A 13,473-nucleotide genomic window follows, 5' to 3' on the forward strand; every position below is an offset into this window, starting at 1 on the left:
AACTCACTTTGATGACCCCAATTTGTCCCACTGTTAACTTTAAACTAATGGCTGAACTCATTCCCATCAACAAGGACACAGCCAGGGGTGAACTCCAGGTTTGGGGAGCTTCCTGTCACTGCACCTTTGGTCAACTCTGACCTGGCTTCTCTTACTCTGGGCATCACAAAAATAGCCATTTGAAAAGCTCCTGAAAAAAATTAGTCAGATCCTTGTCATGATTTAAGGCCAGGGTAGGGTCTGCAATGTACCACAGGATGACACAGCTGGGAGGGAGTCAGGTGGCCGGCCATTCCTGAAATCTCAGGTTTGACTTAAGAAGAATTGGTGGGACTTTATGGGAAAATGATGCTTACGGGAGAACAGAACTGGAATGGTGTTGGTATTCATAAGGAACTGGTCAAAGATGATCTGAGAGAGGTGTGGTGTAAAACCGTGCTTCTCATGCTTCTCATACTCGTTCTACATGGAGAGAAGCAGGGAACTAGAAGACCAATGACAGTAACTGATTGGGACTGAAGGTACCCAGCATCGAGCCCTGGCTTTCACCTTGCAAAAAGAGAACCTTCTAATATCAGGTCTATTTAAGGACAAAATTAGCAATTGACAGAGTAGGAAAACTGTGGAAGGCCTTCAGCATTGGAAAGTTGTTCTAGATGACCCTGAAGGCCCATTATACCACTCTGCTGATTTTACCTTGATATCTTCAGCTGTGGCCAGCCTGTAGCACAGAGCCCACCACCTCCCTCCTGTACATGGGCCTCCTTTCCCCCTTCTCACCTCCTACCAGGAAGACACAGTAAATCAGCTTTCACAGCCCTCACACAGCCTTTACACTGATGACAATTTCTCGCTAGTATCTGTGGGCTTAAAAAAGTTTCAACGGCTGTTTTATGCATTTCCCCCTACGTTGTTTTTCTCAGTTTATGCCAATCCCCTTCCACCATTCATTAACATATATATACCTATATGATATATAGTATAAATTCTATACTTTAGAAATTGAATACAATTCAAATTTTGTGTATCTTCACTATGTTGTTTTTTAACTATTAATATTTTAAAAACTTTTTTTTTTAAGGTTTATTCATTTTTCAGAGACAGAGAGAGACAGAGAGTGAGTGGGGTAGGGGCAGAGAGAGAGGGAGACACAGAATCTGAAACAGGCTCCAGGCTCTGAGCTGTCCACACAGAGTCCGACACAGGGCCCGAACTCATGGACGGTGAGATCATGACCTGAGTGGAAGTCAGACGCTTAACAGACTGAGCCACCCAGGAGCCCCAATATTTTAAACACTTTTTATGTGCTTTCTTAGAATCCCACAATAAGAAAAAATTAAATTTTCTTTTTTTAAATTTTTTTTTTCAACGTTTATTTATTTTTGGGACAGAGAGAGACAGAGCATGAACGGGGGAGGGGCAGAGAGAGAGGGAGACACAGAATCGGAAACAGGCTCCAGGCTCTGAGCCATCAGCCCAGAGCCTGACACGGGGCTCGAACTCACGGACCGCGAGATCGTGACCTGGCTGAAGTCGGACGCTTAACCCACTGCGCCACCCAGGCGCCCCAGAAAAAATTAAATTTTCTAATGTTTCAATAAAACTCTACCAATATCTTTTTAGAAAGTGTACGGGATAAGTATTTTTTCCTTAAAAGAAAAAGTCAATTTCTAATAGCTTCAAATCAAGGCCATGAAGCCCCCTAGTAATTACTTTATAAATAATTCAGTGTGTTTTTTATAATGAAGGAGTTAAATTTTCGGAGAGTAAAAGGTTCACATCACTAATAGGCTGATAACAGGTTGACAGGATCAAACCACCTTGCCCTACTTTTGCATTTATTAGGAATCACAGGAGCCACACCTGGAGCAAAACTCTGCCTAGGACACTGAAAAATCTGAACACTACAATCTTCAGCTCAGACAGGTAATAAATGTGGCCAAATGTGGGCCTTTAAATCCTGGCCACTTTACATCAATCCAAACCATTCATGTGCCAAGAGGGGAACTAGCTGGACCACTGCGGAGCTCCTTCATGATGGAAAGATAAATGGGGACTTCCAAGAGCCCCACACCTGAAGAGCAGACAAAGGGGTCTGTCCGTGACAAATCAAAGTGCTCAATTATTCACTGCACCAAGTCCAGCCAACTACTGTTACTATGCTTTCAACACCTATCTTCCAGAACAGTTCAAAAAAACTTTTCTACCTAAAAATTACATATTTATAGTATTAGAAGTCATCATAATAATACGTTATACTTCATATTTTGGATTTACAAAGTTAAAAACGCCATTTAAAGAAACAATAATAAACACTTCTTTTTCAGAAATTTAATTTCAATTTAGTGAAGTGCATTTTGATTGTAAGACTTGTAGTTTAAAACTGAAAATAGAATCTTCACGTAGAACAAAGCACAGAGAATAGTGAGGCTAAATATGCCTTTTATGTTTTGATTTCTTGACTTAAGGTCCTATTCTAACTATAATCATTAATTCACTTAATCCTCAAAACAACTCTGCGGAGTAGGAACCATAATAATGCACATTTACAGATAAGGTGACTGAGGCTTGGTGGGGAGACTGCCTGCGGTAACACACCTAAGGAACTAGTACACTGGACACCAGGGCTCAGACTCGAGTGGGCCGGCTGCCATAGTACACTAATGTTCAATGCTTCTTGGCTACATGTGGGTGGCTACAGAAGCAGGCGGGCTAATAGTAAACCTGGCAATTGCTGCAGTACTTTTTTTAAAAATGGGATTCAATGAAAAAGTCTCCTGTTAAGTCTTCTGAAGATCAGGGGGCTCAGAGGTAAAACACATTACGATTACCTTTTGTCAGCTTTGACTTGTGATTTTCTTTTTCAAGTGCCATGCACTATGGACTGCTAAAGTGACTCAGCAGGGTTTAACTTCATTTTAATTAGCATTATGAGCCTGAACTACAATTAAATCATTGCACTGGTAGTTTATAAGGGTCATAGTATTACATATCCTTGAGTTCATTTAATGACTTCTACGTAACAAGTAAATATTAACAAACAGAAACCAGGTACATATTTTGTTGGGTGATTTTTTTTCTCCACTCTTTGGCTGATTGGTTAAGTATTTTACAACCGAGCTTTGCTTTATTTAGTATTCTCCAAATAATATACTGGAGTACATGTTATACTAAGTTTCCAAAATTTCATAATTCATTTAACCAAACAGCTACATGGAACCCTAAATTCTAATTTCTCCTCTATTATTTCAAATCCCCTGAACTGGGTGGGATAAAGCAAAGTGTATTGGGGGTGGAGAGGAGTATGCAGTGGCTTTAACTACTTCTTTCATAAACATAACAGGATCTGAGCAACTACCACTAGCTAGCTTTGGGGATTCTGTAACTCTAGTACCTGTTTGGAATGCTCCCTAAACATCCTGCAGTCAGAAGTCACTGGCCTAGTACCAAACACCAAAAAGATGAAATTCTTCAGAATGCATTAAAAAGGGGGGGGGGGAGCATCATCAGTTATTCGTATATTAAAATTGGACTCTACTATTTCTAAAACAAAGAGAAGCAAACCCGAAGGGTTCTCATGGCTATTTCTAGATATTGGAATTCTATGAAATACAAATTTGTGTTCACTAATGAAACCGCACAATATCAGAGCTGAAAGGGACTTAGAAATCAGAGTGCAACCCCATCAATTTAAAGATCTATAAAACTAAGTCCACAAGAGCTTAAGTTTAAAACTAAAATGTTCTTACTCTCTGAGTTGGTATAAAGTTTGGGTCCCTTTTGAGCAAATAATTATTGGTGTTGTTTCATTACTTTTTTTTTTGTACTAAATTACAAACATCTGATTGCTTTGAAGTTGTATTATTAAGACAAATGGGTAAACTGCTCTTTTTAAAATTCAAAATTGCCACATTTATTTACAATAAGATACAGAATGACCTCTTGGTTTCTTTCTTCTCCTCCACTTTCAGCCTCTGAAATGAACTAGATCAATATAGGAAAAGCTTCTAAAAGGCAATTTTATTCTATTATCCTAATGAGAGAAGTCACTTAAGAATGGAGAAGGCAAAAAATGATCTATTTTGAGGGCAATTTACAATTCTCCAGGTTCCTTACTATTTTAAAGAATAAAATATCTCAAGGGAAAAAAAATACATACCAACAAGAGGCCTTATGGCCACAAAATGTAGGAGAGCAAAATCATGCATTGAGAGTTTCAACTGAAAATCAGTAAAGATAAAAATCTGAAAAGTTGAATGAAGGATTCTCTGGTTATTGGAACTTTTGCCCAAACACAACATTAGAGTGCTCAAGGACACCGAGAATTCCTGCAAGGCATTACTTGGAGCAGACAGTGGGCAATCAGAAGGGTGGAAATCAGGGTCCATTACTCAGGCATGGTAGCCTGTATTATCCTCTTACAGATGCAGCATTGGCAGGAGTTGATGAAGAAAAATGAAGGCTGAGGAAGAGAGGGAATGGTGTGTCTTTTACATGTAATTTTCAGCAAACTCAGATGAGTTTCAACCCTGGATGGGTTTTCCCCCCTTTCCTCCCTTCCTTCCATTTTATTCAGAAAAATCATCTTGCTTAGGCTGTTCAAGTGTGACGCTGCAACTAGCCTAATGTTGCCGCAAACTGCGGCCCTCGACGTCCCTTTCAGCAAATACCAGATTAAATACCCTCTAGTTACGTGGTTCAAGGTAGCTTCATGCTGATTCTAAGAACAAGAACCTGTCAAGCTGACAAATCAGTGTCTATTTTCTGTCAGATATTGTCTCCCGTTAGAAGGGTTTCTTATTTCTTAAAACTTGCTTCTCCATTCTGGCAGCCTCCTGTCAGTCTACCGAAGGTCCTGGCTCCGAAAGCTTATAAATTCTTATTTTCCACTCTCCAGTTTCTCTATAGATTATACTGCTGACCTCTTCTACTGATCTGACAGGAAGTTATCTGAAAGCCATTTGTAGTGACCCTACCACAGAATTAGGACTGCATTTCTACAAGAGCCAACTGTACTTTCTAAAATAGCTAATTCAGTTGTCTCTGTTTTAAAACAACTCATAAAAAAGGATTGTCATTACTACAGAGCTGCTTTTTTTTTTTTCCTTTGTCCACAGACAGAAAAAAAGATGAAAGGCAGGAAGTGGCCTAACTATCAACAAGCAGTTCTCCTTTGAAGACAGATAACAAAATTCTGCAGTTAAAAGTATATTTGTACTTGCAAAGTTATTCTTCTTGAACAAATTCCAAATACAGTATCTGTCTTTGATCTCAGAAAAGCATTTTTATCACTGTTCACAGCAGACATTAATAGTTCAGTTAGGCACCCCACTCCCAACTATGGGGAAAAAATGTTCCCTAAAATTCAATCATGAATTATTAGCTTTATTTGTCAGCCTAGAAGTAGCTGCTTAGGCTCTGCCACCGTTGCTGCCGGCTATGACGAGGTAAGAACTTCTCAGCCACAGCACCCATCTGACCCCCTGGCAGAGCCTCTCAATTCCGACTGTGTGATGTCACACAGTCCTGGAGAGTCATTCAGCAGCTCCTGAAACAGGAACTGTTCTATTATCTCACTGAAAGTATACTGCAACTGTAAGAGACATTTTTGAGGACCTTAAACCTAAACAGAGTTGAAGTTTCATATTTTAAAATAGAGATCTACTCTTGACCTTTCACCATTTCCTATTACAACAAAAATCTAATAATAATACGTAGCTCTGATAATGAAACAAGCCTATTTTTAAGACATTAAAAATATCCCTAGTGTCTACTATGTTCCATTTTAAACAAATAGGGAAGATGAACAGCACAGCATTGTATCGTTTATTCAAAAAATATTTTCCTTAATTTCCACAGCTATTGCTTGTGGGTCTTTTAATACAAAAAGAAAACAAGAAACACGGACATGACAAAATTATGGGGGAAGCTCTGGTCTTCAATAACGAACAGTCCTTAAAGCTCAATAGGTAAAGACTAACAGTAGTGTCTAACTGAACCCTAAGGAAGATTTCTAATCCTAGGTGAAAAGCCCCCTTTACGGTATTAGAATTTTCCTGGGCAATAAGGAAAAGAAAATCCTCCATGGAAAAGAACTATGCTTTTAAAGTTAACACATGTATGTGTGTGCACACACATGCACATACCCAGACTCTCTTTAAGTTCAGAGCTGACAGACTGATAGGTATTAGAAAACTGGATCTGCACTTGGACAGTACAGTATTTCATGCTCTCGGAAAATACAGTTTTGTTTGAACATGTCCCCAAAAGCCAAATCTAACTTCTGAAGCTGATCCATAGAGCCAGCACTTAGTATATTCTTGGCTGGTCGACTGCTAGCTTAGTTTCAAAAAGGAGCATGAACCACCTGGGCATGTGAACACGTGGACACTCACAGCATCTGCAGTGATGTCCTAGGAAGCAGAAGGAAAGAATGATAACCCAAAGTGTCACGCTGTCAGCATCAGGCAAATGTTGGCATAAATAAATCCTTATAAATACTCTGAAGATTTTCCACTCTAACAAAAGAGCTATTTTCTTTTCCCTGAAAGAGGAAACCTTATCAAATGGCAGTGATTTTACAGACATATAGGGAACACATAAAGAAGTATACATTCATAAAATGTACAACTCCACAGGATACCAAACCCTGAATCGTGCCATTTTTGTGAAATACATATGAAACACTACAATATGAAGGAAACTGGGTGCCTGGGAGGCTTGACGGGTTGACCGTCTGACTTCAGCTCAGGTCATGATCTCACTGTTCATGGGGGTTCAAACCCCATGTCGGGCTTTGCACTGACAGCACAGAGCCTGCTTTGAATTTTGTCTCTGTCTCTGCCCTCCTGACTCATTCTCACTCTCTCCCTCTCAAAAATAAACATTAAAAAAAATTTTTTTAATAGGAAGGAAACACTAACAAGAAAGGACATTGGGAATTAAGATCATAAAATCAATGAGTGAAAAAACATTTTCCTTAAATACACCCAGAGTAAGATTTATACTCCACAATTCTAATTTAGAAGAAAACAAAACTGTGAAACTGTATCCATGCCTAGAAAAAATATTGGAAGAATAAGGAGCAAAATGTTCACAATGGATATGAAGCTGTATATGCATTGAGGGGGATTTTTATTTTGACATTGTGTTTTTCAGTGTTTTTGACATGTTAATTTTATAAACAAAAAAGAAAGCCAGTATGAGTTATTTTAAAATCAAATATGTTAAGTGTAATTTAATAGAGAACAAAGTGGCAGGCTTCTGAGGTACCCAATCAATACACTGCAGTGGAAAGCCATTTTCTCTTTCTCATCCTGTCTGTGACCATGTGACATTTTTTCACACTTGCTCAAAATTAACTGCTTCACTACATAATAACTGCAACTATAGCAAATGGGCCTTTTTGGTCTGTAATTCAATTACTGTAGAAGGTTTTATAGTTTGAGTATTAAGAAGTGAAGCATATACTTGACTACATACACAGAAACAAAGCAGACTCTCCACATATCATATCCAAATTAAAAGTGAATCTACAAATTCCATTCTCTGTTTATACCAGTTATCCTGACTCATTAGTCAATGTTCTGGGTCTAGTGAGACAGTAGAAACATTGCTCTGTCTCATTTGCAGGTAACTTACGTGATTTCCATATTGTGATCAAAGGCTAAAAGTTGATTTGCTAGAGTGCACTCCTTGGCCCCCGTAATATTTTATTCATATAGCTACTATGACATTTTCACCTTGGACTGAAATTTTTATGTTTGCAGGTTTGTCTTTCACACTTGATTCGCATGTTTACTACTAAGAATGCATTCAATAAGTGATAAATACATGAATGAACTGTTCTAGAAATAACTAACCTTGGAGACAAATATCTGAGAAATCACAGGGAATGATCTGTAATCTATCAAGAATGCAAAACACTGAAAGAAAACCAGTAAGTGTTCCTTCCTTAAGAAAGACTGCTAACACCTGAAATCATTTCCTTCCTTCAACTCTATTCCAATCCACCCATGTTCCTAACATCTTCATGAATTTATTCAACATCTGCCTTAAAAAAAAAACCCTCAGGGCGCCTGGGTGGCCCATTCAGTTGAGCGTCCGACTTCGGCTCAGGTCATGGTCTCGCAGTGTGTGACTTGGAGCCCTGCGTCAGGCTCTGTGCTGACAGCTCGGGGCCTGGAGCCTGCTTTTGGATTCTGTGTCTCCCTCTCCCTCTTGCCCTCTCATACTTGTACTATGTCTCTGTCTGTCTCTCAAGAAAAAACTAAAAAAATAAATAAATAAATAAAAAATAAAAGAAAAACTCATAGCCCTTTCACGAAGATGGCACCAAAGGCAAAGAAGGAAGCCCCTGCCCCTCCCAAAGCCGAAGCCAAAGCAAAGGCTTTGAAGGCCAAGAAAGCAGTGCTGAAAGGCGTCCACAATCATAACAAAAAAAAAAAAAAAAAATCTGCACGTCACCCACATTCCGACAGCCCCAAACACTGTGTCTCCGAAGGCAGTCCAAATATCCTCAAAAGAGCATCCCCAGGAGAAACAAGCTTGACCAATATGCCATCATCAAGTTCCCCCTGACTACCAAGTCAGCCATGAAGAAAATACAAGACAACAACACACTTGTGTTCATTGTGGATGTCAAAGCCAACAAGCACCAGATCAAACAGGCTGTAAAGAAGCTCTAAGATATTGACATGGCCAAGGTCAACACTCTCATCAGGCCCAATGGAGAAAAGAAAGCATACGTTCAACTGGCTCCCAACTATGATGCTTTGGATGTTGCCAACAAAATTGGGATAATCTAAACTGAGTCCAGCTGGCTAAATCTAAACATATATTTTTTTTCACCATAAAAAAAATAAAACAAAATAAAAATAAACCAAATGTGTGTGTGTGTGTGTGTACCTATCATCTATCTAAAACCTCATTTTTCCTCCCTAACTACTAATTATCTTTTGGATTTCATGACACTGTACTGTTGCAAAGAATGATGAATGTCTATCATTTTATTTTGTCTTTTTATTACGTTACCAGTAGCTGCTGAGAACATGCTTTAGGTGTAGCTTCTTCTATGATCTAGACGGCCGTTTATGGCCAGCAGGTGTTAGACTCTGGAAATTTATATATATAGCCCCCCTGTTGCTAGTTTTACACTGTGACTAAGGAAATAAAATTTACCCTCACTTAAGCAACTGAGTAAAACTACCCATAAGACGATTTACCTTAACAAAACAGTGAGTGCAGAGATCTCCAGAATTTCTACAGGACTGCAGTACCACCTCTCTTATTCTTTATGCATGGGGCATGCATCCTCAGAGCCCAAAGAGCAGAGACTTCCAGTTACTAATCTTGTTCTGTTTAACTTGCAGGAATATCCTATACTCTAAATCAGCATTTCTTAGTGAGGAAGTTTTTGAGACTCCAGGTGAGACCATTCTTTACTAGGCAAGACTGTTTCACTCACTGCTGAGTCAACATACATCTCAAGTTCCTACCCCTTCCTGTCACCCCAACCCTCAACCCCAGGGGGTAGCATCCCCCAATCTGAGATAAATGATGTCTCACAAATTTCATATACTCCCTGGGAGGTGGTATGACTCCCTAGTTAAGAATCAGTCCTCTAAATGAGCCCAATATATTTAAAAAATCACATAGGGGCACCTGGGTGGCTCAGCTGGTGAAGCATCCAACTCTTGATTTCAGCTCAGGTCACAGATCATGTGTGTGTGTGACTGCGCACAGCCTGCTTGGGATTCTCTGTCTTCCTCTCTCTCTGCCCCTCCCCACCATCTCTCTCTCTCTCTCCCTCTCTCAAAATGAATGAATGAATGAATGAATAAATGAATGAATCAATTTTTAAAAATCACATTTTAAAGGTAATTTAAACTCCCAGAAAAACCAGCTTCACAGGGTTTATCCCTCAATGACTACATTAACCAACACCATCACCCCAACGCAAGCCTCCCATTCCCAGGAATGTGAAAGGCTTGCCTACACTGTATTCATAAGGTATTCTTGACTAGCCTGAATATTTTTTTTCTTTTTTTTATTTGAGAGAGAGCATGAGAGAGGGACAGAAGGAGAGACAGAGAATCTTAAGCAGGTTTCATATTCAGTGCAGAGTCCAATGTGGAGCTCGATCCCACAACCCTGGGATCATGACCTGAGCTGAAATCAAGAGTCAGACACTCAACCGACTGAGCCACCCAGGTGCCCCCAACTGAATACTTTCTATGTGACCTCTGGTCATTTATAATCCTAATGTCATAAAACTTCTATTCCTGTTAATATTCGATGTCTTGTTTGCGTTGATTACCTATGAACTATCTAAATCAGTTTGCCTTATTAAAACTGGTTTCTAGGGGCACCTGGGTGGCTCAGCTGGTCAAGCATCCAACTCTTGATTTTGGCTCAGGTCGTGATCTCACGGTTGGTGACACCGAGCCCCGTGTTGGGCTCTGTGCTGACACTGACAGCACAGAGCCTGCTTGGGATTCTCTCTCCCCCATGCTCTCTGCCCCTTCCCCACTCATGCCTGCACACACTCTCTCTCTCAAAATACTTAAAAAAATAGGTTTCTAAAACCTTATTTATTTGTAATACCATCATGCTTCCACGACTTAGTTACTTTAGAAAAGTACTACAATAAGGGAGGAATCATGTATAGATACACACTCCAAAACTAAGTATGAAATAGTTTTGCAAGTTTAGGGCCTTCTGGTCAGCCAAGCAAAGCAGAGCTAACAGGCACCTATAAAACATGAGGTGCAAATCTAAAACTTCCAGAAGAGCAACAAAGATCCAACTTGTTCAATTAATGAAAGATTATCTGGAACTGTAAATCTGTACTTTTTTAAATTAGATATAAGAGCTGAATAATCACTTAGTGAGGAAGCTGAGCCATGAGTGCGTCCCTTATTTACCTGTGCAGCATGTTCTGTAGGACCCACCGACACCTGAAGGGGCCTTTAAAAAACTGGAATAGCAAGTTCTAGGAATTCAATAGAATCACAAATGTCTCCTGTAAATATTACACAAATCATCGTTTTAGTGGTTTCTGAAAGAAAACCCAGCCTCCTGCTGGCAGGTGCAACATGTCCTAAAGCTGTCATCATTTGGCTCTGTCACCAGTCAAGCCAATCAACATTCTCATTTTAACTGGAAACCACTTCACCCTTGCTTTTTGTGTGTCTCCTGCCTCTTGTACTCCTCATCTTCTTTTTAGAAAGCCTAGGCTTCTGAAAAATTTGGGAAGAGATACTCTTTGAGATGGTAAATAAGTCCACTCAGAGATAGATCTAGTTAAACAGGGAAGTCAGATGTGCTCATTTATGCCACCCTTCAACTGTGCACTGTAAACAACTTTTCCAGACCTTTCTACAATCCAAACTGCCCACGTGGCCAGTGAGCAAGGTTTGGCCTCTTCCGTCCTCCATCATCAAAAATTGGGACTCACTTGTCAATGTCTGACTGCCTTCTGGCCACAGCCATACTTGTGGGCTCAGCCAAACGCACCTGAAACCCTGAACTATGTTCTGGTACAGACTTGTTCCTTCCAGCCCTCCTTGACCCCTGGGATTTGGGCTTGACTTTCTCACTGGAACTTTTCATTGCTACCAGACTCTCTCCTTTAAAATGCCCATTCCACACTTAGGTGGCTCAATCGGTTGAGCATCCGACTTCAACTCAGGTCAGGATGTCATAGTTTGTGGGTTCTAGCCTCGCGCTGGGCTCTGTGCTGACAGCTCAGAGCCTGGAGCCTGCTTCAGATTCTGTGTCTCCCTCTCTCTCTGCCCCTCCCCCGCTCGCTCACGCACGCGCGCTCTCTCTCTCAAAACTAAACATAACAAAACAATAAAAAATAAAAAAAATAAAATGCTCATTCCAGCTCCTCCAGGCTGTCATAGACTGGGCTGTTCCATGAGACAATGAAATCAAGTCACAATAAATTAACACTCATTCTTTAAAAAATGGTTTTGGGAAAGAGTAATTTTTTTTTTAACATTTTTATTTATTTTTGAGAGACAGAGCGTGAGCTGGGGAGGGGCAGAGAGAGAGAGAGACACAGAATCCGGAGCAGGCTCCAGGCTCTGAGCTGTCAGCACAGAGCCCGAAGTGGGGCTGAAACTCACCAACTATGACATCACGACCTGACCCGAAGTCAGACCGTCAACTGACTGAGCCATCCAGGTGCCCCAGGAAAGAGTAGTTTTTAATGGCTTATTCTTCATGGAGGAATTTTAAGCATGTGACATCAAGATAAGAGCTTTTATAGATTTCCCTCATGACAAGTTCAGAGGAAAGAGAAAGCATGGACTGTACTGACATCTTGTTTTTGTTTGTTCATTTATTAACCTGTTTGGTTTAGTTTTTCCATTTCATAAAGACACAATCCAAAAGCAAGTAATCAAGAAGTCTGTTGCTCCTGGGATCTTTTCAATGCTGCTGGCCATACATCAGGTACTTCTTTTTTTTTTTTTTTTTTTTAATAATTTATTTTGAGAGAAAGTGAGTGCATGAGTGGGGAAGTTGCAGACAGAAAGGAGAGAGAGAATCTTAAGCAGCCTCTGTGCTGTCAGCACAGAGCCCAAAGGGGGACTCAATTTCAAGAACCATGAGATCATGACCTGAGCTGAGATCAGGAGTCTGACTCTTAACCAACTGAGCCACCCAGGCCCCACATATTAGGTACTTCTTAAAGAGGCTACACTGTATTCATCTGCATATGCCCAGTGGCATTACTGTGCCTGCCACATATTAGGTACTTAATAAATGTTCATGAAATAAATCCATCCAGAGCGAGGGAGCCATGGACCTTCCACTTTCAGAGAAGCCTGCTCTGAATCAAACCCCAGAAAACTCCTGGAGCCTAAATTCCAAGTAAGATCAAATTATTACCATGGTCTGTAAATTCCATACAAATTTAAAAAACTATGTATCTCTTGAGTCATCCTTACAAAATAAGACATCTGCTGTGTAGCAAGACTATAATCTATATAAACTTTAAAAAACTTGCAGGAGTGCATTCAGTAAGAAATTCTGGTAATACTGATTTTACAGGAACCATATAAATCTATAGTCATTATTTTTTTTTAACCTTAAAAATAAATTCAGCTTTGAAAGAAATCCCATACTACCCTGCTAAACTCTACTTTGTCTGTATCTAGTGCTTTGTGTGGTTTGGTATAAAGGTTAACAGTGTGGACTCTCTTTTTTTTTCCCTGGATTAATAAACCTGGATCAACAGATTATTAACTGTGTGCCCTGGGGCAAAAAAGTAACCTAACTTTTCTGTGCCTTGGCATCTCATCTATTAGAAAGGAATAGTAGCAGTGTCCACCACATGGTGAGGATTATATATACAGAAACTGCTTAGAGTACTGCCTTGCATATAAAAAGTGCATATGCACCTTGAAGGTTTGCTGTTATTATCGCAATGATTAATCACAGAATATAAAGTTCATTTATGCC

General features: G+C 39.9%; 1 protein-coding gene and 1 pseudogene across 1 annotated transcript in view; one reads left to right on the forward strand and one right to left on the reverse strand.

The window, feature by feature from the left end:
• The window catches only part of BBX (BBX high mobility group box domain containing), a 282,384-nt gene that overhangs the window by 119,816 nt on the left and 149,095 nt on the right, over positions 1-13,473 (reverse strand).
• Positions 8,329-8,822, forward strand: LOC115524245 (annotated as a pseudogene).

Source organism: Lynx canadensis, chromosome C2 (assembly GCF_007474595.2).
Source record: "Lynx canadensis isolate LIC74 chromosome C2, mLynCan4.pri.v2, whole genome shotgun sequence".
Classification (NCBI taxonomy): domain Eukaryota; kingdom Metazoa; phylum Chordata; class Mammalia; order Carnivora; family Felidae; genus Lynx; species Lynx canadensis.